This window comes from Vollenhovia emeryi, unplaced genomic scaffold (assembly GCF_000949405.1).
Source record: "Vollenhovia emeryi isolate VEMERY1.0 unplaced genomic scaffold, V.emery_V1.0 DF939162.1, whole genome shotgun sequence".
NCBI classification, from domain to species: domain Eukaryota; kingdom Metazoa; phylum Arthropoda; class Insecta; order Hymenoptera; family Formicidae; genus Vollenhovia; species Vollenhovia emeryi.
Window position 1 is genome coordinate 1198713 of NW_011967204.1, and position 25288 is coordinate 1224000.

General features: G+C 34.8%; 1 protein-coding gene across 2 annotated transcripts in view; it reads left to right on the plus strand.

Moving 5' to 3' along the window:
- LOC105564583 overlaps nucleotides 1-25288 on the plus strand; it is a 273416-nt gene that overhangs the window by 81844 nt on the left and 166284 nt on the right. The window contains exons 1-2 of one of the 2 annotated variants that reach the window (XM_012017052.1): nucleotides 10509-10743; nucleotides 14290-14367. The gene's annotated coding sequence lies outside the window, so the exon portion shown is untranslated. Of the gene's footprint in view, nucleotides 1-10508; nucleotides 10744-14289; nucleotides 14368-25288 lie in introns of those variants that run through there. The other variant, XM_012017053.1, reaches the window with a different exon arrangement.

A 25288-nucleotide genomic window follows, 5' to 3' on the forward strand; every position in this document is an offset into this window, starting at 1 on the left:
TAGATAACCATTGAAGAATCAAACAGTAATGAAAATTTGTAAACCAAGAAATTTTACGATCCTATGTTGAATGTGCCAACTTCTCTTTATCGTAAGATTTCTCTCCTCAGTTCTCTTGTAAATTATAATGGATTAGGTTGGCTTACGCTAAGTTTCTCGAGTGTAGAAAATATGATTGTAGTAGTCCATGAGTTTAGAGCTTCCTCATTAAGTAGAAGATTAAACAATGATATGGATACAAGCAACGGTTATACTTAATCCATATTAACGTCGATGTACTTAGTTTCTATCTGTAGCCTTGGAAATATAATTTCTCTTTATCTGGTTAGGAAGTAAAGCAACTGCTAACTGATACATACGTGCGTGCGTCGATTTAGCTGCTTTGCAAAATTTTAATTGTGGAAAACACTAATATGAGAAATAGCAATGTATAATATTCTGCACAATTCTTTTAAAATAATTTATTTGCAATCATATTTCGCTTTAATGCTTTTCTTATATGTTCATTATTTTAATCTATTAAAAATAGACTTTAAAAAGGAAAATAATGAATTATTCAGGGTGAATCTTGTTATGTAAAATTATTTAAAATGCAAAAAAGCGCAAGGAGAGCATAATAAATTTCTTTTAATTACTTATATTAATGCGCTTAAGTACTATAAACATATTACAACAACGGTTTTAAATTTACTTTCATTTCTTATTAAACATAAATGAGCACGAGTAAAACTTCCCTACGTTTCTGGTTATTATTGTGCTTATTATAACAAAAATATTAAATTATACTTTCATTTGTTTAAAACTAATAAAATAATACAATCTTGTTTAACGATGTAATTCACGTTTGCGCTAAAAATAAACAATCAGAAAAAAATACAAGTTATCCGGAATGTCAACAGCGCGAATTTCAATAAATATATGAGCTTCCCTTAAGCTGCATTTTAAAAGTTTGTATAAGAGCGAGATAAAGTTTGAAATTAGGTAATTGATTGCCATAATCCGAGTCGCTGTAAACACATTTAACTAGTTAACGTGTTCCAGTAGAATTTGTTTCTCGTGTTTCGTTTATCTCATAACGAACGAAAGTTAAATTAGAGAAATTATTACATTAATTTTAGTGTGATATATAATTGTTTATTGCGCTAAAATTGTAAATTGTATCGTCAAGTTATACATTAAAATAATATTATACTTTCCGTTGCAATGTGAATCTGAAATTTCCGAAAAATTAAAATTCGTAGCGTCTTCTAATAAATAAATTCACAGTGACATGTGTATATCTGAAAACTGTCCGATTATAAAGCAGTGAATAAATGCGAGTCCTACATTTATTCCGAGTAACGCGCTGAAGTGTATAAATTACTGCAAAATATCCGGTAGCTATTGTGCCTGCGACTAGAGTTTTTCTCGGATATGAATCCGTCTTCAGTACGTTAGAAACTTGGAGTGCTTTCTCGAGAATTGATTTATCATGATATGCAGCTTCGGATTCCGTAAACAACGTTATATACCTTTCGAGTGTAATGCCGGCAATTGGAATATTCACCGGTCATGAATAACGAGAGCGTGCATATCCATATACATTTGCTCTGAAATTTTATGATGCATATTTGCGCAATAATTTTATAAATGTTTCTCACCGTCCAATAAACATATTTTATACTTACTCAAGGTTGCGTAATGCAAAATGATGATCGTGCCTGTAGGAGATGTTTATAGCTCTTTTATTCTAAACAAGGATTAAAAGCGGATTTTAAATCGCCATTGTTACCATATTTATATAAATGCAATAATATAAATAAAGTAAATTTATTCGTTTAGCTTCCATTTCGGTACTAAATTCATTACTGTATTATTTACGGAATTTATCGATTGTTGCATCATACTTTTGTGCACATATAAATGGGATATTTATTTTCTTTTTTAAATAAATGTAGCTCCCAATTCTACGGTCTATGTAGAGTTGATAGCTACGCGCGAGCAAGGGTTCGCACTCAATTACTCGCTACAGCAATAAAGCTTTATTGTTCTCACGTCGGCATCGGTCCGGCATCGATGGTGGACGCCTCGCACGTTGAAAAATTCACGAGCGCGATTAATTCCCGTAGTTATTGTTCTCCCGTTTAGCAGGATTTCGGCAGTGGTTTCCGTTTCGTAACAATTGGCGATTCGGAGACTCGATGATCGGCGCGCTCGCTGTGCGCTTTAAAATCCTATCAGATTTATAACGTAGATTCCAATAGAATCGCGATATCTAACTCAAATGCTAGGGCGCAAATCGGTATTCATATTGTGCGCTATATTTTATACATACCGTGCGCGAAATCACCATACGAAAAACGGCACTAATGGCAAGATTTGCAAAAATATTGACAGATGTGTTTCAAACCGGATTCAGATCAAGCAACGAATTAAGTGTAAATGAATGAACTTGCTTCAACGCGAACGGTGTCGCCGTATTGGATTCGGCTCAAGACAAAACGGCTTTTGCGTTCAGAAGTTAAAACTTTCTCAAGCAAATCCGATTGCTGTCGTTAACTATTTGACGAGTTTTCACGTCCAGAATGTAATCAAGTTTGCTTCTGTGTTTACATTTTAACTGAACGCAAATTTTTTATATGGTTTTCATATGGTCTCGCGAGTTCTTTTTAATAATCATCACATTTTATTACACTATTATTGCAGTTATTGAACAATTAGAAGCTTCTCCTTCTGTTCACCTTCTGCTTTTCCGTACATTTCTGGTTTTCAAATTTTAAAAATATCGATTTTTACTGTTGAGAAATTTCGGCATTTTTTTTCAGAGGCACACAAAATAAATTTTTGCCGAGATATTTTATGTCAGCGATGGGCCTCTGTTCGAACAATGTACAATACATACGCGCATACTCAAACTCAACAACATGAACACATACGTTTACGCAGAACGGTGAACTGGTTGCAGGTTTACTTCGAAAGCGACTGTTTGACGTAAAGTGGATTAACACAGAATTAGATACACACGTTCCGGGTTCGTACGTGTATAGACATTCCTGAAGTCCACCCACTTTGTCTCTTCCTGTCCGCTATCCCTCCGATGCGTCGTTGCTAATTCGGTGGAAACCAATAAAACTTTGTTTACTCTGCATCGGAAATAGTACGGGGGATTTGGAATAATGGTCGTGTTACACGGTATCAAATTGATCGCTGCAGCGATTGCTACATGATTCTGCGTAATTGATTTGATCGGACGGGGCGCGAGCGTGAGGCCGCGATCAGCCTCGGTGGATACCGATAAGATATTAGTCGGGTTACTGTAATTGTGCGGTCGGTCGAGTCAATCAAAATGCGATTATGCGCCGTCTTGTCTCTCCCGATACCTACGAAACAATGCGCTTGTTTCCCGGGCATTGCCGTAGATGAACGATAATTAATCTGGATGGTCAAGTTCCCTGTTATCGATACGCTGACTCGCTTGTTCCCAGCTTGTGGAAATGTTTGATGAATTGAACATATCACGGCAAATGAGCAATTGGAGTCGACACTGTGATTATGCATCCACGATTGGGTATTTCAATTAGTATTAAAGAATCGATATAAAAGTTTTAAATGTTTCATCATGGAAAAATTGTTTAACGGACATTTTTTTAAATTTACATTTACCTATTCAAGCTCATATTAGTGAATAGTAAAATTAAAAGAATTTTAAAATTTATTTTATAACATCATTTGTGTTAAATAAAAATAATTTATACTGTAATTGAAATGAATGTGCTAAATTAATTAATATTTTAATTTGGCTCTATCAATTAGTGATTTAAAACTGAAGACAGATTCATTATATTTTTATCGTGTGTTAATCGATAATTGAAAAATAATATCTCTAATTGTCTTTAATTTATCTTCTTTCTTCTAATTTTCTGTAATCATGATAAACTGGTTAGATTAAAACGTTAAAGAGACATTGGAGAAAATCCAACTTTAAATTGGACACATTGTTTACGTTTGCGCGCTATAATAATCAGCTCTTTAATTTTAGCATAATAATTATACTCGATAATAATTGAAACGTGCTGTAACTTACTTTTACTAACTAATTGTTTTAAAGGTCAACGTTAATACACGGAATAAAAATAACCTATTTTTGCAATCTGATCTGCGTTGAAGGTCATTCAAATCGATAGTGCATTATTTTTTCACATTTTAATGATCTGTCTGGCGCTTGCTTTTTTTGGTATAGATGAGATGAATATTGCAAAGAACGATATAGGATTCTCATCTTCGCCATTCCGATTTGTCCGATATAATGTTTTTCACTTGCAATCGAACATTTCTTGTTTCACACTCCAAAGCAAATTAATTTAACAGCCTTTAATCATATCAGGGAAATGTGTGAGAGAGAATAGCTTATACAGAAATGTTTCTGCGGCTGACGTGCAACAGAGAACTAAGCGTAACAAGTATTGTTCGTCCGCTTGAGGAACAATAGGTACCCTATTTCATTCATCCGTCTACAATTACACGAAAATTAATGGAAATGAAAATCGGAATCCGGCAGCGCGGTAACATAATAAATGCGTTATACACATTAGGACACATTCGCTTTTGTATTGCCGGCAATTCGCATGTTAATACGCTTTGCGACCTTTATTATTTATGATATCCGAGTGTAAAAACGTACGAAATGCCCGCTACCTTGTGTATGATATTATAACACACTTCTGAGTTTATCTTACTGAATTCTGTTTGTTTTTTCTAAATGTAGTACGGGGGTATCAACGCGAACATACTTCATCCACAGATATCTACAGATTTTTTTTTCTATAATCGATAGTTGCATGTTTTGGACGTACACTCAAAATCAGTTTGATCAGTTTGCTTATCCACGATAAGTTTTCTGATAACGATTGCCGTGCTCGAGAGGATTAAAAACGATTGCAAGTTCGAGCTGAAGCGTTTGCGAACGTAGGAAAGCTTATAAAGTTTAACTTGAAATCCGATTTGTCACAAAAGGACTTTTTGTGATTTTTGTCAGATGAAATCTTGGATACTTTGTGCGAAATAGAAATGGGAAAAACGAATAGCTAAGCATAAGTTCGATTAAGCTATAATAGGGGCATATGTCGAATTTCGTCGTAATGATGTGCTTGATAAATATATTAATAGAGAAAAGTCCCTTATTATGAGACAGGCGCCTAATATGAGATCGCGGAGTTTCTGCTGAATTAATAGGCGTCATCTAGTGGCTCCACCATGAATTTATTGCCCCTGGAGTGAAATCTGTTTAGTGGAAAATTGATTGTCAGATCGTGTAATCGTTGCGAAAAAATATTTGTCGTTGAATTTAGACGATGAAAACCTACTATCTCATGTTAGAATCTTATCTCATAATAGAGAACTTTTCCATTAGATTAATATATTGATGTCACATATATTAATATACGTTAAATAAATATTTAACTCTATAAATCTAAATACATTAATATATTAATGTCGTATATGTTAATATACGTTAAATAAATATTTGATTAAATTTTCTCTCATCAAGATTTTGATCAAAATTCATTTTAAGAAATTTGCATTTTTGCTGCCTCGATATTTATCAAGAAATCGCTAAAATAATGCCTTATAGACATTATAAATCAGAATATAAAACATTTTAAAAATATTAGAAAATTCCCTTTCTGTGATAACTTTATTAAGACATCTCAAGAATTTTAAGATTCTTTAAAATTATTTTTAGAAAGTGTTTCTTACAAGACATATTAATGTTAATAGGATACATTTAACGCATTTTTTAATATAAAGTAGAAAGACAAAATTGTTAACATTTTATAATCTAGGTACGATACTTTAAACACGAATTGAAACGGGGCTCGCGAACCGAGCAAGGCGTGACAAAATTATTAATGTGAAATAAAATGTTATTCAAATTCCTGCTTTTTAATGAATGGGTTACATGTGAGTGTAAACTATAGTTTAATTTTCAAGACGTATAAAACGACCGGAGAACGAAATCGTTAGTTCACTCAAATATGATAGTTTATACGGCGATATCTCTTCGCACGTGAAATCTGGTAGTACCAATCCCGAATTGCTTGCGGTGGATAGGACAGTGGTTTGGTCATCTCCAGATTTGATCTCTGGTGTCTACGTCCCCGCGGAGACACGTCAAAGCTGTCGAACATAGATCGGCAAACATGCGGATTCGGGGCGTCCACGCATTGTGGTGACGCCAGGAACGGTTCAAAGCCCATGGCTGACCTGCTGACATCCTTGGTATATGCTGTCAATGGCCTTCTGCGATCAACCTAATCGATTGCCTTTGTCGAATTGAACAGAAAGTTTAAGTTACATCGAGTAACTTTACTGTTCGAACTCGATTAAGAGTACAGGGAGATATAATGGATTCCGTCGTAACTAATTCATCTCAATATCTTTTGTTTGTTTAGACAGGGAACATTAATCTTTACCGTTCTTGATTTCTTGATTTGTAGTAAAACTTCTGTGAGAAAATTGGTAAAATAATTTTTACAAATTTGCGTTACAATTAGAATAGAATTTATTATTTTTTAAATTCATTTTAATGTCTGCCTGTGTATGTATGTATGGTATGTCTATAAAGAATATGTACATACATATAAATCTATTATGAAATCTATTATTCCTTGGCATAATTTACGCCAGTACTAGTGTCAACGAATTAGTTACAAGAATTAAAAAATGTAACTGCAGCAATGCATATTATGGTTTGCAAACTTGATTTGTTTATTGTTACTTTAATCAGTATATCATAAAAATGCATGCGTTTTGTTGATATCCTGTTTTAACGTATCGTGCCATCTAAATGACAAAGAACTTCCAATCTATCTATTTTAATAGCTTAATAGAGCGACGCACAAGCGTATCGTTTCAGTTAGTTTCTTGCTTAATTCGATATTCATTCGACGTGGTCGAGAGGAGCTTGAATCGAGCGTAAACGGAATCTCAGAGGTATCGTTGCTCTACAAACTGTCAAGCGTATCACATGCAAATATCATTAAATATTAGATTTGAAACATTGATGAGTTCGGTGAAGCTTTCGTGAATGAAAATCAAAAGCCACAGCACAATATACATAAGATTCTATATATATATTATACATTGTCATGTCGTCGTGCCTGAGCGCGCTAAATCTCAGGCCTATCATTTGTGAAATATAATCGCTTATTTAAAAACTATTATAGCCTCGACATTTTTGTATTGGAATTTTCATCTTGAAATTTTCTAAAGGACCTGTGATTAAAAGGATATCCGGTGGCTTTAGTACACCCCGTATATCTTGTAGCAACAAAAAGTAAATAATAATTAACATGTCTCGTGTGATCGTTATTTAGTCACATATGCATATCTGTATACAATTTTTTTTTCTTCAATGCAATGAGATAATTTTATACATAAATATATAGACAATCCTGAATAATCGTTGCAAACCTGAGTCGAATATAAGTACTCAATTTAGAATTGATTTAATTTGAAAGAGATGTTTTAAAAATAATTTATAAATAATACGATATTGACCAACAACATACGCACATTTGTGATATTCCTCGTTTCTGCTCACGATTCTGTTGTTCGTCTTTTTTATTACATTACACTACGATTTATTTATAAAACAAACATCTTTTTATGAAATTGTCTAAAATACATTTTTCAATTAAGATCTATTTTGAATAGATAAGCAATCATTGAAAGGAGCGCAACATTTAATTAATTATTCTCATCCTTAGTTTCTCTTCGCTTTTGTTAAGAATGTTATTTTATCGCAAGCTCATCGTATGTTGGAAACGAGAAAGTTCGCAAACTAAAGCGATTCATTGTAAAAATACGTGATACCGGTAATTCGTTTAGTCGTTCTAACCTTGATGGTTTGAGAACAATATTACTCCACAAGCATTCCCGCTTTCTCATTTATAGTAAAGCCGATTTTCGATGGAAGTGTTCTTGACGGTGGAACGCCCAGCTCTTACGCGGTTCAAGTGCCCTAAGATGGAGTACTCGTTAAACAAAACGAAACAACGAGGCATCGATCGATTTCCCTCGAATCTACGTTTTTACTCGATTTTTTTACGGCTTTTCGGGTAAAGATTGTTTGTCAACAAACAGCGCGTCTTTCTATTAAGTTATCACATCATTCTGCTGGCACACCCGAGTTTGTTAACCATATAAACGGCGATGTAATCACTTTTCTACGCCGACGTCACGGCATCGATCGGGCTTACAGCCCAGGTAAAAGCACCGCGAATTTATTGAGCGGCGAATCGACGAAACCGATTCGCATGCTAGGCCGTTCTTTCTTGGCAAGCCATGAAGATTGGGATAGCGATCGGAGGAAATGGAGGCATCGGCCATTCGTGCGCGAGCGTCGCGAATATCGCCGCCGGGACATTGTATTTGGGTAGAAACCAAGGGCACTTGTAATGCCCAGCCGCATAACCCGCGTAATCTCCCTTTCGGTTTACAAACGTTATTTTGCGAACGGAATATCGTCCTTTTTCGCGTTTTCCAAGCCTGCGGCGCGTCTTGCCGCGCGCCAGGAGATATACGAAAGCCATTTGTCGGCGTCGATGTGCGCGTGCACGAGCGTATACGTGTCCAACGTGTGCACACGTGCGCACGTCTACCGATTTCACGAACGGAGTTCTTGTATAACTCCGGCTTGCCGGAACTTTAATAGGAATTCTCGTAGAAACGATCGATCGAGCAGCCGCCCGCCACCGTTTGAGGAGTAACTCCAGTTTTCAATTATTACGAACGTCATCGGATTGGGTTTCAATTATTGTAAACGTCAATGTTCCCATTGAAGCGCCCGCGAACCACGGTATCGCGATGCAACGTAATAAAGCTGTGGATAAAGAGTTCTAAAAGCGGAAATGATACGGACGGAGACCTGCCTCGTGATTCTTTATGACTTTGTAAAATATTCTCAGCTTGCCGAGAAATATGTGACATAAATAAAAATGTATAAGATATAATGATACGCGTGATTGTGAGATTTTCCAGCTTAAAGTCACTTCAAATTCTAAACAAGTCTGTGAGGGAGTTTTCTACTTACCGTCTCGTTTAGTTTAGACGAAAACTAAAAGGAAAAGCTAATTAGTTACGTAAACATAAACTTTTTTTTAGAAAAAATATGGACCGTGCACATATTTTAAAATAAATATTATATCAAACTGAAAGTTTTTTTTCTAGGTAATGTAAAAGTTATTTAATCTCCGTGAAAGTAATATTTTTTTCGAAATTTCGATGTGTTATTACTGTAGTAAATTTTGGTTCGTTTTCAAAGTTTTATCATTAATTATATATTTTATAAAGTTTTCTAATTAACATATAAATAAAAGATACATATAATTACAAAATAAATACAAAAGTGAAAAATTTCTAGCAATTTTTGAATGAAACTTTTCAAGATTGAAAGATTTAAAAAAAAAAACTTGCCTTTTGGATAATGTTTCAAAAGTCCTTTAAAAAGTATTGTATTATGATTTAAATCTGCAACGGCATATGTAAAAAGCTGTCTTCTTATATCCCATATTTAATTAGTTTTTTCTCTCGATGTGTTATATAGTTGATAAAATTATTTCCAATATTAATATTCCGTCGGAATGCGGAACAACACCTGTCTCTATCTATCGCGAAAATCTGTGAGATAATAAAACTGGCGGCTCTCCACGATATTATCGCTGTAACTCCACCCATCTTTACGAACTGATTATCATTATTAACGCGGTTTATCGGTCTGATCTGTCCTGTGGGAGCTATCTCCCCCGCCCTCTTCCTGTGTCTGTCCTTTTTTTCTGGCCTCCACCGACTAGCTGCTCCGCCACCGCCAACGAGTGAACGGCGAGAAATATTATCGGCGACGCCCGTTAAATATCGAGCCCGTTAAAACGCCACCCATCCCGGATAAACGCTCGGCGCCAGAGCGACAATAAATCCGCGGCCCACCACGGCTTGCATGCTATTGAATATCGCGCGAGCTGGATTTCGTGAGAACTCCTGATGTTGTCGGGCCGCGGATTTCGGCGCGGCGCTTCTGCTCGTTATACGCCGCAATTAATTATGATAAGCAGTAGCGACGATTAATAGTCGCCGCACTCCCGAGAAGAGGCAGTAATTACTTCCACGCGGCAGCTACCGGTTATAACTCACTAACGAGGCTAACATAAACGCGCGATGCGCAAATTGCGACCTTCCTCTCCTTGAAATGTGAAAAGAAGTTATCTGAAACTTTACTAGGCACGTTGTTATGGCCATCTAAATGCGTATGCGATAGTCGTGCACGACTAAATAGAACACGGAAACGTTTTTCATGGCAGCACGACTTGGACACGCGGCGTCATGAAAGGGATACGTGAACGCCCACGGATTCGCGAATCAGGAGTCAGTAGGATCACGCCAGTAGGATCACGCGATGTAAGATGTCTAATAGGCAAAGCGAGAGGAAGGAGAGAGATAAGAACGAGTCCGCGAGACCACGCAGCCAGTCTCTGAGATATGGAAGCAAGCAGTGGACGATAAGCTAGCTTCGGGATTAGGAAAAAGAGTACTCTCTCGATAACAACAAGGTCCAAGTCGCGTGTGACTCAGGGACAGTATCCCCTAAGCGTTGTCACCTCGCCACCACAACAAAGGATTTTCAATCCTCGACGTGGCTCAGGGTCCAACAGCCCAAGGCGTTGCCACCTCGAACGAGTGTAACAAACGGCTCTCAAGCACCTAAGCGTCCGTATTATACATACATACATATATCTATATAAGCGATTAATAGAAAGCGAAACAACGGTGTGGTTAATGAACAATCTGCATCGGAAGATCATGAATTACAGAAGATAAATAAAACTTATAAGAATCTATTTCTTTATGGATTTTCCATACTCGATAAGACCATTCTCCTCTTCAGGTGAAGTGGCTTTTCAAATTTCTCCCCTTCAACCTTTTCAATTCATTCGACATCTTTTGAAGTGTGACTTTTGCTTCATATATATTTTCGAATGCAAGATTTTCTGCACGCAGAATATCTATGCAGTTCATTTTCATTAATTTCTAATCGATTTTAGTGACAGATTTGTCCTTAAAAGGTAAATATGGGGAAAAGTTGTAGAACTTTTTTTGTGAATGCGAATTCTTATCCGCAGTGAATCTGATGGGTGAAGAATTTATTATTAGACTGCGTGACAGGCCATGAATCTTCATCAATCTTTCGAAATACGGAAATATTTAACGGAATCGGAGAAATACATATTGCACGGACGGTGTGGTAGGTAATTGATTTCTGAAATCGCAACGTGATATTTTCTCGCGCGTTATTTATTGTTCTCGCGTATTTCTTGATGTATACGAATTCGAGAATTTTATCTGGCATGAAAAATTTGTAGCTCTCTTTATACAGTATTTAGTGACCGCGAAAGAGTTGAGCATATATTTTATCTTACGGGAGTATCTCGATGCACCATTATATACCGCGCGAATTATGTTGGCGGCGTAATGATGGTTTATTTTACCTCTTAATTAATTTATACGTGCATAGTATCCATATAAATGTATATACATAGTATACATATACGTATACTTTATATACTATGTCAAGAGTAATAATTTGGCGTATTATAAACAGCGATTTGTGAATAGTTTCCGATATTTGAATAATTCCAATTGCGAATAATTAAAGGATTTCGTGGTAATTGATCGTATTAGTTTTGTTTTTACACTGAAAAAAATGCAATTACAGCATGCTGGAAGTATAAAAGAAAACAGTTGATGTTTTGCGCGTAAATTGATTTTTGTAATTGTACAAACGTTGTTTTACTCTGATGGAAATAGTCATACATAACTGATTCCCTTGCAATTTTAATTAGAACATAAATTTACATGCATAAAAAGTTTGTTATAAATATTTTTAAGAGAAATAAAGAGAGAATCTAACGTTAAAAATAATTAGTGACTTGTAAAGTACATAAAATATAAAAATCTTTCTGTGATATTTTTCTTTAAGACAGTTGTGAGGAAATGAAGAACGAAAGTAAGAAGGTTTTAAAACTTTTCTCGCGGTTACATTGATAATGAAAGATGCTGCTCTCTCTCGTAGCAGTTTGCAGTGCTCTTCAATTAAGACGAGTCCACTTTACCTTTTTCATTTTACATGTCATCTTCCGTAATTAATGAGACTAATTGTAAGAATGATGCAACCCTATATAAGTTATACCTATACAGAGGAAAGTCCCCTATTACGAGACAAGCTCCTAATATGAGACAGCGGGGTTTCTACTAAATTAATAGGCATCCTCTGTTGGTTCCACCATGAATTTATTGCCCTTACAGAGTGAGATCTATTTAGTGGAAAACTCATTGTTAGATTGTGTAATTGCCGCGAAAAGAAGGTAATGATTTTATATGGATGTTAAAATTCTATCTCATATTAGAAGTCTATCTCATAATAGGGGACTTTTCTTTATACTTTTGAGTTGCATTTGTAATAAAACGAGTTAAAATTAATAGTACACGGGATAAAATGATGTTGTGTCAACAAGATCTGTGTAATTGAAATAAAATTGTTGAAACAACATCAGTATTAATAAATGAAAAACATCGGATTGTTGTCTTAATAATCTGGATATTTAGTTCAATGCTTAAAATTAAAATCCACAGCAAATACAATTGAGTGAATTATTTATGTTTGTGGCAGCCCGTGACGTTAACGTTTAATTCAAGCAACTTTATTTTGCTTAATTCAACAGCACTTTTTTCCCGTGTAGTTTTACCAAAAATACTTGTCTAGTTATTTTTATCAAAATATCTGTGTGTGTGTGTTAGAAAATTATGATTTACTTAATATAGGTATGTAATAAACAAATTATTGTAAATTATTTATTGCGAGTATTTGCTGGGAATTTTTTATGCTTATTTTCCTCTAAAATTTTGCGATGTAAGTTTATGTGTCACTTACGATGTAACGTTTAGTTTTTATTCGCAGTTGTGCTAATTTATCGTCCGCAGTTTAACAAACAAAGAGACAATTAATTTTGTTTGTTGCATATAATGCAGCTTCTTTCTGTCATTCGGAGCTTTCAGTGATGAGTTTGTATTCTATGGAAATGTCCTTTCAGATAATTCGTAGATAGCGTGCGCGGATCTTGCCTGGATGAGAGGAGGAGGAGGTAATCCTGTTTTCCGTTTTTCGCGGAACATATTTGGCTCCCCGCGGTAGATAAACCATAGCTCTGTTCCTTTATGTGGGAGCTTCAATTAAAACTAACACGAGATACCGCGATCCATCTCGCATATCTGACGCGAAATTCTAACGGTCGCGCCGGTAGCCAATGAGTCCGTTAGATAATAATCTAGATCCTACAGTGGTACAGCTTTATATACGCCTATTACACGTCTACGTTTCTTTTATGCTGACGCGATGTGTGGAGCAGGGTCGACCTTTATACATCTCACTATACAATTGAGATTTTATCGATCCATTAAAGGATTTCCGACGCAATCTCACGCAGAATGATAAATTGGAACGGTTTATTTCTTTATATTATTCTGCACACGATTCAGTACATAATCTGTTCTTGGATTATTCATCTTTTATCTATATCTATTAAAATGTTTATTATTACTTTTGGTGACTCCACTGAATGAATGATACATTACTTCGAAACACACTTTAGAAATCGCATGGATAATAATAGTCTAAGAACATACATTATTTTTAGCAATGGAGAGAAAGAAGTTCATAATTAAATGTTTATATTGGTAAATAAATAAAATATTTTGCGCGTATTAATGATATTATAAATAAATGTATAACTTAATGTGATATAAAACTAACAACATAATTTTACTTAAAAGTAATGTATTGTTAATATACTTCTGTCACAATATAAAATACGTTTCACTGCAGATGATAAATTGCACAGCTTTCGTGATTATAATAAAGTTCTTAAATTTATTGCTGATATGTCAATATGAAACATATCAGTGCAGGGGTGTAATACTATCCGGGTACATTAATATTAGGCGGTCGTGTATATACGATGCCAGTTATAGATACCGGCTTCTTACGCGATACGTCAAGGACTATAATTGAGATTTTATCGATGGTTAAACGGCGCCAACTTTCGGTGCAACACGTGCCAAAGTTTGTACGGTGCAGCAGGCAAACCCCAATGGCCCTCTAATCGAACAATGATCAAATGACGTATCTAACAGTCGCGGTCACAAATTACGTTTTAATATGTGCAAGTATTTCATTCCTGGTCACTGTTTATGTTGCAGATTAAGCAACTGCATCAATTTCTGTGCCAAGAAACGCGATGACTGCCAGCGCTTCTTGGAGACAACGGTGTCCAGTTGGTGAGTTGCTTTGCATCTTACAATTAGTGCGTATATTTTAAATTGCGAATCTGATATTGAAGCAGAAGTCTTTGAATATTGCGACAAATAGATCTTTTGCACTTTCTAATAATTTTTCATCGACTTGTGACGAGGGAATATAATCAATATTTTTTCGTTTAAACACATTTATTACCTTCTTCTACAATTTGGCGTGAATTGAATTGTATTTTTCTGAAATAGAGTATTATTGATCCTTTAATAGCTTTTAATATAAATCTAGAACTTTTTTTAGAAAAGTATTTCTTTATATCAGAAGTCATATTTTTAATTTCCAAGATCAAATGTAATGATGTAATAATTATATTTCGTTGACATAAAATTTATACGGAATAAAACAAATGTATCAATTAAACGCGATTGAACTACTTTAAATCTTAATTATCAAATAATCAAATTTTATATAGTTTTAAATGTACTTTCTGATATTGCTGCGTTTCGTCGATTTCTAAAGTTTATCATATGTCAGAAAAAGTTTTAATTGAACAACAATATTTAACGAATTTCGGATAGCGCTTTCAATCTATCAATGTACAAGGTACACATAGTAGGTGCACTAGACAGTGAATAATTTTACATATAAAGCTAGTATTGAAATAGCAGATTAAATATTATTCCTTGGTGGAACGTTCTTGCAAATTTTTATGGTGCAAAACCCGAGAAAAAGCGCGGTTGGCGACGAAGCTGAGATTAATTTCCACTAACGCGCTCGGTGAAAACCCTGTCGATACTTGCGGGATTTCTCGTGCTGCGAAAACGGCAGTGCATCTTCATCCTGCCGTTGCGCGGCACGCATTAGCAAGTTTTTCGACGATGTGGCGGCGCGATAAATCATAGTCGGGGCTCCAGATGAGAGACGACGGATGAAAAATGATGTTCTAGCAAACGAACGCGTTACCGTGGTCAGAGCAACTCTCGAATCGGGCTGCGGCTAAGGACTTGTTCGCACAAAAGCGGAGCAGAGTGCTGCTTCCACAATCGTCATATGAATCTATTCTCGTTTCCTGAGATTTTTGCCGTATCTAAAAGGACATAATTAATTACTTCGAAAAGGAGATAGCTATTGAATATATTTTAGAACGATATTTCACAAAGGTGCTTTGCCCTCAAAATAACTGTAGAAAATTTAATACTGTAGCGACATCTCATATACATATGTATTATATGTCGTGGAATTGTCGATATGGTAACCGACAGCGGTTGATTGGCAGCAAATGTATGGGTCTAAGCCGCCTAGAGCTTCGAGATTTGAATGCTATAGATTGTGCAATCGCAATCCACATTGCGCTCGAGGTATTAACGCGGTATTTAGTCATCAAGGATCCGCATGAAACGAGGATATTCTCATACGTATATTAATTAACATCCATCGTGACTTCTATATACATGTTTTAGACGTGTCTTACCATCTATATGAAAACCAATGTCTTGGAAACAATATTGATTTCAAAAGATTTATATGAGAGAGGAAGGATAGAACAATAAATACGTATATTTCTACTCTCAAAGAGTAAAATGGTTAAACTAATTTTATTTAGGACGATTGCTTTTGTTGTGAAATGATTTTATAACTTATGAAAATGATTATTAAACCTGCAATATTATACATATTTATTGTTAGCAACGTAGAAGAGCAAATTCGTAAATATATATCTTAGTTTGGTTTGGGCCTATTAACCTAATTAAAAAATACTAAGCTGCTCTGTATGAGAACATGATGTGCAACCGAGATTTGAATTTAAGTTCCACTGGGGATTTCGGAAAGAGGGAAGTGCAAAAGAGGTGTTCGAGGGTAGACCTTGAAGTTTTAAAAGGGTTTAGGTGAACTTTCGAAAGCCTTTCCGGAGGAAGTTGTGCCGTCCTCAAATTTCTGCTTCGCGTGGACTGCATTCTTATTCATAAAAGTGAGATATTGTAAAAAGCTTACAGTTTAATAGTACGATGAGTAGAACTGGAATTTTTGATATTAGTCGCCTATTTTGTAGGCATAGGAAAAGAGAAACGGAAAAGGAGAATTTTCAATCATAACTGAGAGATGGGCGAAATTTCATATGGAGCATATCGAATTTAGCTTCGCTGTTTGCAGATTTTTAAGGAACAATGAATATTTTAGCATACATGTTTTAAAAGACTTTAGAAAGAAGTAAATGCTTCCCGTGAATATGAATATTTATTCAACAAAATACATATCCTAATTTTATTTTATTATTGATCCTTGTAAAAAATGTAAATTACATTCTCGTACTGTCTATTCGTATTTTTGTAATAAATTAAATCTGAATTGAATTTTAAAAACTAATAAGTTTTAATTGTTATGTAATTATATTTTAACAATTAGAGTTAATTAAAGAAGCTTATTTGTTACATGAATATCTACAAAATAAATAAATAAATAATTTATATTGAAACATTTTATTTGTTAAACAATATTTTATTATATGTATGAAAATTTTTTTTGTTTAATTAAATTGAATGATAATTATCAATAATAATTACATAAATTTAACTTCAATTTTGATAACTGAAAAGTATCTATGGTTAAAGAATGATATCACTAATTTCATGCAGTTTGATTAGTATGAAAAGGAGAAAGTGGAATTTCTAACAGATCAGATAAAATTTATTGATGATGCGGAGGGAAATCGAAATTGAAGATGAGAGAAGGACAAATGAAACGGATCGGAATAATGAAGAATAATCATTAAGGGTTCTATTGAAAAGTCCTATTATCAACGCGAGACTAGTCCTGCGAGAGTACCTACTTCCTTTAACAGGAACTCCTCCCACGAACGTCGTACACGTAATTGCCGACCAAGGAAGCTGAGCTTCGAGAGGTCGCTAATTCTTTTAATAGCCCAAAAACTGGCGGGAATGATGGTTTGCATAAGAGACAGAAGTATTTTTTTACTTCAAATTAGAGAGACGACTTAGAAGGATAATTCTAAAAATTAGTTAACTTTTGTAAACTCCATTTTATTTATATTTGGAATATATTAATAAAAATACGAAACACCTTGTTCAGAAATCATGACAAGTTAAATTCTAATTAAAATTTGTATAAACTAAAGACTAATTTTTCAAACACGTGTGACCATATATCTATATTATAGTATTTCTTTTTAATTGATACATAATTGTGTGGTTATGAATTTATAAAAAAATAACCGCTATACTTGATTATTATAGCTAAAAGCGGAACATTTCAAATAAATTCTGATAAATTAATCTTAATCAGTATTGATTATAATACATACATTAAGAGGCAGGTGTTTCTATGCAGACCTGTGTTATATATAATGTATTGTATATTGTTACTTATTACTTATATGTAACTTATATATAACAGATCTTATGCATGCACATTAAACAAACGATTCAACTATCTTCTAAAAATATAATCTTTACTCAATGAAAAGATGTTGCATTGCTATTGAGATTGCATTGCCAGTGATAAGAAAATATAGGTCTAAATGAGAAAAATCAGTGAGTTTTTTTTAAATATCTACAAAGTTATTTCTTGACAGCTGTATTGTACATGCAGCTGTACATTGTGTGATTCTAATTTTTTCGCCGTACTTGGAAAATGAAAAGGGGGGAAAAAAAGTTCTTTGTAATTAGAAAAATACTTTTTAAAAACGCACATTGTGCATTTTTGCGGTTGCAAAATTTTTCTAAGTGTTTGCATATGCTGATTTATGTCTGCGCATCGTGGATTTCCATAAATTAAGATTATCCGCTTGGCTTAATTTTACGCATTGTATCCAGGACCTAGGACACATTCTTGTGCACTAGGATATCGTCCTTTCGAGAGAGAGGATCCGCCTTTTCCACGTTTGCTCATGAGTGGACTTAATTCACTGCTCGCTCATGCCGAAATAGCCTCCATTTCTGTGTCACGCCTTTTTGTAATTAACATTGAAGATCTGCTTGATGAGACTTTGCTTTCATGCAATTTAAGTGGATTTTTTGTTCTCGCGTCTAACGCGCACCTAATTTTAACTACGTTTAATCTCTTACATTTGTCATTGTATAATTAGCTATTTAATCTTAAATATTTGGCAAATTCTATGGGAGCATCAGCATTCAATGTTTCATGAAAAATAATATTATATAATTAAAATTAACAATAATAATAGTTTTATAGAAGAAAAGAACCATAATCGTTGTGAATATTAGAAGGAAACTTTCGCATAAGTTTTTATTTCTTTTTAGTTGGTGAATGTTCAGCCAGATATGAAGAAATAGAAATTTATTTACGACCTATTATATAATATTCCTATATAATATATAAAAATTATTTTGTGTACCAAAGAAAAGTTAATTAAGATTAAAACTCAATCAGACGTGGTAGATTTGTTCTTGTTTCGTGGATTTACACATTCGTTACAGCATTTTCCTTCCTAATATTGAGCGGTTTCCTCCCTATATATTCACTTTCTCCCTGACGTTTATTAGGTACAAATTCTCTTCTGGAACTCCACAAAGTCATTCTAGAAGTTTTCCCCTTTTTCTTGCACGTATCCGCACAAGGAGACTCGCGTAACACCATTTAATTATGCGATCAAAATCTTCCTAATTTCTTTCTTACTCTAATTTTTATTTGATACGTATGTGAGATTATCTCATTTTCATATAAAATCTCTCTCTAACAAACACAAGTAAAATGGAAACTTTTATAAAATAATTGAACGTTTAGCAAATGTTAAGTGATAAACATTAAATATATAGTTAATTATATGTGACAAATGTGTTATTATAAAGTTGTTTTTGAAATATAATATTTTACAGTATTTGTTATTATGTTGTAGTTGTTAAGTATTTTGCATAAAATATTTAATCATATTAGTACTATACAAATATACAATGAAATTAGTACTCTTCAATGTTAATTTCAGAAAGTATTATTCGTGATTTCAGTTTACTTCGTAGCTTTGCTTTCTAACGTTTAAACAGCCAGATGTTGGAACTGTTCATGGCTAATTTCGGATACAAAGGAGACGTATCTCCTCAAACGTACTGCGTGCGTTGGAAGCTTCCTATAGTTGTAACGTGTACACGCATCTGCATACGCATACGTGTACATTGTTGCAATCTATTTCTGTACGGCAACGCACTCGATATACAAGCACCATGAAGCACTTTAGATCAAACAGGCTTTATGTAGTTTTGCATGCTAATATTCTTCATAAAGTTATACCGTCGCTTAAAATATTTTACTTTGTTATATTATATCATAATTCTTAATCTGCATAACGTGGCGATAATAAAATTCGGATACTTTATATAAATTTTAATTATTATATAATAAAGCTATAATAACATTATCGTTTTAACGTTGAAGATCAAAGAAAAAGATTTATTAAAGCTAATTAAAATTATAATTTTTATAATTAATTATATATAATTACATGTTCTTAAATAAAAATATTGCAAATAACATGATCCCGGCAACGTAACAATGCAGTATAGGTGCATATTATGTACACATTCATACATATATGTATATATGTATGTGTATATTATAGGAATGCATTTCTACAAAATATATAATATTCATATATCGAACTATAAGTATTTGTTAGCTAAAATATATTTTAAAAGAATAAGGGGACGGTAAGACGGGCGATAAGGGTGGATTTATTTTAATTTCATATCGCGCACTCTTTCGTGCCGCAAGTAATTGCAATCATGCGAATTGCATGCGTCACAATGCGCGGCTGCATTCTGTAAAGATGTTCCAGCTAGCACAAAGCTGATTGCAGCTATTACCCTGACAAAGGGTGTATGCGGTCTCGTAGTTCCTTTGGCGAAGTCTACGTGGGGCCGAAAACAATACATCGTCTTGTGCATAGAAGCGCATTCGACAGGCATTGCAGGACGGTAGAAAGCACGTCTTGTTAATACTGTCATGTTATGGAACAAGGAATAATGCACGGACGTACCAAGTTGACTATCGTATCAAATATCGTATCAAATATCGTATCGTATGTATAGTAATTAGTCAGTGTACTTATGTATTGTGTAATGTACAAGAATGAAACGTGATATCTTCGAAACCAACTCTCCCTGCGACATTATTTTTATTTGCGGCATTTATTTTGTACATGTTTAAATTGTACAAAATAATGTTAAATTTATTCTTCGCATTCAGTATTTGTTCAGTGCTTCTTTTAACAGTGTTTTATTTTGGCACGATAAGGTTTAATATCTTGATACCTTTGGTAATCTCTAAAATTTTTTTGGTGAAATATTCACTTTATCGGAGTAAATATTCACTCCTTTGATTGACTTTTAAAGAGTACGATAAATATTTTTGTAAATATTGTTTTTTTTTATGTCATGTCACCAATATTTTGATGACAAAGCCTCCTACGAAAATAGTCAGCAATACATGGTAACATGGCAAGTCAACTTGCAAGTCAACTTGTTAAAGGGTAGGTGAAAAGTGTCAGTGCATACTCCATTTGAGATTGGCACGATCGCAGCTATTAGCCTGACGGAGCGCGGGTGCATCACTTCGCGGCTGAGCTTCGCAGCCGCAAGTGCACTCAACAGTCGTGCAGCGCACGAATGCATCCGATTAGATTCGCGCATTACATTCCTCGCTCTCCATTTTCGCAGAGGCTTCGTTTGCCAACTCACACTCGGTTTCTTCGGGAACAACGTAATCGTTTCGTCACCACCGCTTGCTGCCGAAATCCGGCTTCGTCTTCCGTCGTCATGACTTATCTGCTGCGAAACACTCGCCTCTGGACAGCGACTAAAGCCGCGGTTTATGTATAGTCGAACGCGTAATGCTACTTTCCGAAAAAAAACTTTATCGGCTGTAGAAAAACGTAACAATAACTTTTTCTCCAACGAAAAAGCATTTTATTTACAGCTTTTCCTTGCGATTGATTTAATTTAAAAACGATTTTTTAATAAATTACTTTTGTCATAATTTTTTTTCCCATGTTTAGGTAAACTTTGTGATCTTACACTATGTATACAATACTTTATGGGAAATAGAACTGATTGTGAGATCCTTTTACATGGCAAATAGTACATTACTTTCTATGTAAAAATTTGAAAAATTCTGACTTTTTAATCTTTTGTTTAGAATAGCCAAAGTTAAAATGAAGAATTTATATTGATTCTCAGATACAACGGTGAGGAACTAGAGCATTTTGTATGGAAATGTTTTGGAAATTGAGTAGAATATCGTAGATAGAAAGGATATTGACGCAATGTTTTACGAAACACGTTCGAGGCATCCGCAGCCGTTGCAGGATAGTAAATTCAATTTTAGCTAGCAGTTTCTGATAAATAACGACTATACGGTGTCCTCGGACATTCGGCAATTTGGGCTAATGCCAGCTTGTATTTCGTACTCAGGCGAGCTCATCGCGTGTTGAAGTATTCGCGTCATAAATCTCGCAGGTGAAAACCCCATGCCTAATATCTTCCTTACGTTTTCGGCGTTGAGGTGACTCACGCCGAAGGGTACCGCCCTTAGCTCGAAGCCGGGAAGCTGCGGAAATAATTACCTGTCGACTTTTAGCATACAACACGCCTGAATAAAACATTCGCCGGATGAAATATCGTCGTTGTTGCTCGCCGCTGCCGCGAGCGCACAGTTTACACCGCCTTGCATGTTACCTTACTTTGTCCTACTTTTCACTCCGCTGAATATTACGAGTAAAATCAAACTTTGATTCGGTACCGAAAGGGAACCTAATAGTGATCACTAGACGGCTGAATTAACAGAGTTCTTTAGCTGTCGCTCGACTGCCTCGAAATTCCGAAAGGCATAACTGTCACTAATGAGATTTTTTTCGAGGGAAACAAGCCGTTTAAAAGTCGAGAATATGAAAATTAATTGTATTCGATCGTACGCGTTCGCAGAAAGAGATTTTTTTCGCAATAATACGATAGTATCTTTTTACTGTAAAGATATTAAAGAGTAAATAGAAAACATTTTTTACTCTCGTTTTTTTGTAATTTTTGTAACGTTATATTGAAAATTAGGATAGGATACATAGTGTGGAATATATTTCTCAAAAACAAAATTTGACACAACAAAGCTTTTCATTTTTTTATTTTGAGTTATTTCATCAAATGTAAAGAAATTAAAAACATGATAAAATGGAAGTTGGTTGATAACATTAATTAATAATACTAATTTAATGGGAGATTAAGAGCATATTATGATTCGCAAATACAAATATATATATAATATATGTATAGTATCTATATAGCGTGGTTTATAGAGAGAAAGTAGTCGCGGGTGAATGGTTATTGAATGATATTAATTATGCGTGGGATAATAGTAATATATTGACGGGTTGTTTCCACTCAGAATTTAAAATATAATTTGAATTTAATACCATTTACCATATCGTCAAAAAACACACACACACACACACACACACACACACACACTCTCTCTCTCTCTCTCTCTCTCTCTCTCTCTCTCTCTCTCTCTCATAAAACAAATAAATATATGTGCATGAAGATAATTGTTTAATAAGAACCGATTTTTTAATACTTGTGTAGCGAAGTACGATATGAAATCTTATTGCTCACAATAGTTTAATTCGAAATACAATATGAAGCAGAACGTAATATTTAAAACGACAGTACATTGCAGTTTTTGACGAATATTGATTTTACATTTACTACGGTGTGACGAATTTTCCCGGTGAATGGTGGGAACGGTGGAAGGACATGGTTGCACTTCGTGCAAAAGTTTTATCGTAATTTACTCGATCAAGTCACGGTAAGGAATATAGAACATATGTCACCAGGCAAGAAATTTCTGCGCTATGCACACGTGTCTGTCGCGGACACTGGTGTCTCGTGCAATAATGGAGAAACGATTCCGTGCTGCCTGTGCTCCTGCATCTGGCATCGTCATCGTGTCTTCCTTGCAAGGTTGGCCGTCATGTTAACGCTCTCATTACAAGAAAACAGTTTATTACAAGAAAGTAAAAACATTATTTTAAAGGTAATATACATGCTTTTCAAGAAGCAATTAGAAGGAACATGAGAGAGAGAGAGAGAGGAACAAAATGTATTGAAGCCCTATTTTTTTCTTAACTGTATAATAATTGAGATAAAATTTATTAAACAGATTGACAGAATAAAGGAATATTTCATTATATATTTTTTATTTTTATTTTAATAAATAAAAAGTGGAAACGTATTTTGTGAAATTAATGAGGATTGTGTGCATATAATAAAATTATTTTTATGTAAATTTTTTCTGGCACTAAAAATATGTTCCACGAATCCTCAGAATTTCTTTGCAAATATCTTGTAATATTTTATATACTAGATTGAACATTTAACAAAAGATTATAAAGACGATTGGACTTCAAGATATTAAAGATGTGAAATATGTGTGTGTGTGTGTTTATGTCACGCTTTGACGCCGCACCACGCGTTTGGTGCATTTTGGTGCTTTGGTGCGCGAATCCTCTTTGGGAAGGTAGCCGCGAATTAGTGTTTCGAGCGGGTGATTGGCGTCAAACAAGGGGCCTCCGGAGGAAATTGCCACGTGCTACTTTAAGTTCGGTGTCGGACGTGAGACTTCGAGCGGCTCTTGGGGAACGTAAGCTGCGGGATCGGATCGGAAGGGTGACGCATCTTGTAGCGGAGATCGAGTGCCGCCACTCGAGGAAAGGGCGCGGTCTCTGCGTCGACAGTACTTTCGCGTTTGTTTCACTTTGGGTCTGTTAATTTTTTCTCCATTTATTATTTTTCTTACTTTCTGTTTCTATATCAATCTTAGGGCCAGTTTCACAGACGTCGATTAACTGCTAACCGAAGGTTAATCGATCCTCTGTCTCTTCTTAGAGAACAAGATAGAAAAAGATAGGGAGTTGACTGAACTCTAGTTAACAGTTAACCGACGTTTGTGAAATTGGCCCTTTAAATGTTGCTGTCGATTTGGTTGCCCTACGCTCAACTTTCGTGTCGCGGTTTGGTGTTTTCAATCGTCCCTTTGCCCCCCCCCCCCCTTTCCTTTTCCTTCTTTCTTTCCGCCTTTCCCTCGTCTTCCCTCTTTTTGATCGCGTGCGCACCGTATCGAGCTCGAGCGCAGCGGAGGCGAAAAAGCGCGCGATAATGTACATATACATATACACATTTATATACACATATATACTTGTACACTATTAAGATTAAATATACAAAATTTTAAGGTATTAAATAAATTTTTGATTTGGACAAATAATATTATTTATAAAACTTTTGTTCTACTTTCGGCATTTTTGTGGATACACTCGTACAAGCAAGTCACTTTATACAAAACCTTTTGTCTATACGTTACATTTCACAAGACAGAACGAACCTCTTCGGCTATATTTGGTCGATCCATCGTATGCCGAAAGCAAGGAAAGCTCCTAAAACGATCCATCTTACAAAGCTTGACAGAGGAGTTCTTCCATACTGGATGTCGTGAAAAGCGACGTAACCCGAAGAGAGGGTGATATATAAACAAAGGAAACCGCGCATAGCGTATCGAAAAATAACTCGGCAGCGTCTGGAAAATTTTCCCAAAAGTTTACTCGGTGCGAGTCTAAGTGGAATGTAATAAAAGAAAATGCTCCTTTTTCAAAAAGAATTAAAAGTTTATACGCGAGAACGTACGTGGGAAAATGTCTGAAATCTTCAGGTGGTCTTCAAGATTGTATATTGCAATAAAAAATAATTTGTCTTACGTAAAGGAGAATTTTGTGAGTTTTGGACAATTTTTTAATACAAATCTCACTTGAACGAATTTCTGAGACGATCGAGCGACAGTAGGACAGGAGCGGAATGCTCTCCTACGCCACGGCATAGAAAAGATCTATAAATAGGCTTATATACTATGCTTACTTGAGAAAGATCAAAGCCACGT